At 47.6% G+C, this 3399-nt stretch overlaps 1 pseudogene across 1 annotated transcript; it reads right to left on the bottom strand.

Annotated features, from left to right (window-relative positions):
• Window positions 1–322: 322 nt before the first annotated feature.
• On the bottom strand, window positions 323–1244 carry LOC309603498 (olfactory receptor 10AG1-like; annotated as a pseudogene). Its single transcript has one exon. The product of its transcript is annotated as an olfactory receptor 10AG1-like (transcript).
• Between the last annotated feature and the right edge of the window lie 2155 nt (window positions 1245–3399).

The raw sequence follows: 3399 nt of genomic DNA, 5'->3' as shown, positions 1-3399 counted from the left end.
TTCATTGGTTGTGTCACCCTCTGGGCCCTACTGACTACTGACCATGCTTTGACTCTTTCCCCTGAACGTTACGTTGGTCGGACGCAGCTTGAAGTAGCTATTGGCATCACACTCTTGAGGGGCACTGAAGGTGCTCTAGAGTACAAAGATATCATGGCGTAACAGGAATGCCTCAGGAGACCTCTCCCCTTCTTGAGCAGGATGAAAGCCAGGCTGGACACATGGTTTTGTTTGAGCAAATATGGGATGCTTTGTTCAGGCAACCACATAACCCAGTGGGACTTTTGGTACTGCTTGGGACTATTTTACATCCTCGGTAGCATCACTTTGTCCATAGGAGTCTCCTCAAGGCAATTCTCACTTCCTTACTCCTCAGGCTATAGATGACAGGGTTAAACATGGGGGTCACAATTGTGTAAAACAGGGCAAGGTATTTGTCGGTGTCTACCGAATCCCTTGACCGTCGCTTTAAGTAGACGACTGTGGCCGAGCCATAGAAGAGCGTCACCACCCCGAGGTGTGACGAGCAGGTGGAATAGGCTTTGTGTCTGCCCAGACCTGAAGGCATTTTCAGAATTGCCCTAATAATTTGAATGTAAGAAGTACCTATGAAGGAGAAGAGCAGGATGATGGTGTACAGCATCACTTGGTTCCAGCACGTGTCTGCACAGGCCAGTTCCAGCAGAGGGGGGACATCGCAGAAAAAGTGATGGAGGTCATGGGATGCACAGAAGGGCAAAGTGAACACCTGGTAGGTCTGTCCTACTTGCACTGGTACGACAGCCACCCAGGACCCCAGCACCAGTCTGATGCAGAGACCCCTGCTCATGACGAGGGTGTAGTGCAGGGGGTCACATATGGCTATGCAGCGGTCGTAGGCCATGGCAGCCAGGAGAAGGCATTCAATGCTGCCCAGCAAAACCAGGCAATACAGCTGGGCAGCACAGCCCAGGAAGGAGATCCTGCCATCCGCCCGCAGGAAACCCACCAGCATTTTTGGCAGTGACTGATGTGTAGCAGATCTCCAGGATGGACAAGTTCCTCAGGAAGAAATACATGGGGCTGTGGAGGCTTGAGTCCACCACCGTGATGAGTGCAATCAGGCTGTTCCCTGTGAGGAGCATGAGGTATATGACCAGGAATACTGTGAAGCACAGGCCCTGCAGGCCAGAGTGGTCAGAAAATCCCAGAAGAACGAATCCGGATCCAACGGTGTGATTCTCCGAGCCTTTTCTTTGGGGCATTTTCCCTAGACAGAGCAATCCAAACAACAGGCTCTTAGAGGATGCTAATGGCTTGTCCACCATCCCACACACTTCAAGCCTAGAGAAAGCCTATGAACATCAGCATGCACGTGATTGCAGGATTAGGCGAGCTGGACCAAGATCTGCCTGAATGTTTGGAAATCTAACATGGTTTGCTTGCTGCAGGGGGAGGGTTAAAAAGAGGAAAGAACAGAATCCTTCAGCCTGAATGACTGGGATTTTTTAATATGGGTAAAAGAAACTTGACTTTCTTTTTCAGAGTTGATTTTCTTAAACAGAATACCTGGTGAGAGATGAGAAAAAAAGAAAGAAAAAGGATAAGTACTCACCCCTTTAAGAACAGTCTTGCTTACGTTCCTTGTCCAGATCTTGTAAGAGCTGCATCGAATGTAAGAACACAAAGAAGAAATAGGGTGAAAAGGAGGAAAGGGATGAAAAGGGGAAGACAAAGCAAAGCAAGGCCAGGCAAGGAGAGGCAATCAAAAGAAAGCGAGGCAAGGCCTGACTTGATTCTTAGATCTCAATGAGAGAGACTCATCCCAGCTCTCCTCACATGTAAGAGCTCATCCCCTGACGCCGTGTCTGCACACAAACATCTTGGAGACTATTTGAGACCTGAATCATTACTTTTTACATGGCAAAGGGTGAATCCCATCAGAAGTACAACAGGCTTCTATCTGCAACGAATCAAGTGACACTGGTGCATCCAGGGGCATTTGAACAAGACGGATAAGCAGCAGTTTATACATAAATCTCAAGTTTTCAGGGTCCTAAAAGACATCTTTATGCAAGCAATCAAACTGCTTGATGCACTTTTCAGTTATGCAGAGAAGAAAGTCATTAAAATTTGGTGATCTCCTTATGATATCCAATTTTCCTGAGCAGGTCAGGCTTTTATAACTTCTGAATGAGCCCTGAATAATTCAGCATTCCTGAACTTGCTGCTGTGTCGCTTGGATTTCTGACAGCTTACAAATCCAGCCGAGGGCCCATTTGCTCTGCCCCCAACCCTGCAATGCTTCCCACTCCCCTGCAAGCCCTCACAGAAGCAGAGCGATGCTCTTGCTGCCTGGGGAACTGAGCCTTCCCTTGCCATTTCTCACCTTCCCAGAGCATAAAGACTTCGTGCTGGGCACACTTGAGGGATGGGAGCTACAAGCAAGCAGCGCTGCAAGAGCAGGCTGCTGCTTCTGCAGAAGAGACTCAGCTGAACAATGTTTTATATTCTCAGCTTGACATGGGGAAAGAATACCCTCTTCCAGGCAGAGGACTGAGGATGCTGGCCATGTCTATCACTACCTCCCTTTGAGGAGTCTTCTTCAACTCGGGTGTACTAAGGATGAGAACAGCAGGTCAGAAAACATGTGATAAAAGCATTCAGATTAGCCAAGTGAAAAACACAGGGCGGTTTTCTCAAGAGAAAAACCCAAATTCACAAAAACACACGGTCCTAAGGGTGTGATCCTTTTCCCAAGGTGTTCCTGCCTTTTTCCTGTTTTTTCCATCTCATAGAGGTGCCATTTAAAATTTCCAAGATAAAATTAGGGTTTGCATGAGTGAAAAGTCACCATGATTGTTTTCTAATCTACCTACTGTTTCGTATAAATGTACAGAAAAATACAATACTTCTCTGATACCCACATTTATTTTAAATTAAGGCTTTCACTCAAAGCAACCATTTACCTGCAGGTTACCCACATACCAGCATTTCCTGCTTGTTTCAAAATGTCCTCAAACATACAGCCTGTTCTTTTTAACTCTCCGATGTCTCAGTGCTTCACAAGATCATGGGTGCAGCATGGTTCAGGCTAGCTTTGCTCATGGGAAACTGCCAGAGTACTTCTTAGATGGTGACTATCTCATGGGCGGCACTTTTCAAAGCTGAAGGAAGCCCATTTCCATGCCCAACCAAGCTGGACAGATGCCTGCAGCTGCTTCTGGTGGTGTCTGTGCTGCCACACTATCTCAGCATTTCAGGGCATGCCAAAAGGGATTTACTGTTGCCAGGAGCCAAGAGGCAGGAACACCCTCCTCAGTCCATGGTGCTGCAGGAGGCAGTGGTGACCTCTTTTCTCTCCGTCATTCCCCTCAAAACCACCTGGCCATGGCTCTCCGGACACGTCTCTGTCACTCT

Source organism: Platalea leucorodia (assembly GCF_965183815.1).
Source record: "Platalea leucorodia genome assembly, contig: HAP1_HAP1_SCAFFOLD_114, whole genome shotgun sequence".
Lineage (NCBI taxonomy): Eukaryota > Metazoa > Chordata > Aves > Pelecaniformes > Threskiornithidae > Platalea > Platalea leucorodia.
The sequence above is the reverse complement of the archived record's forward strand: the minus strand, read 5'-3'. Positions and strand labels throughout refer to the sequence as shown.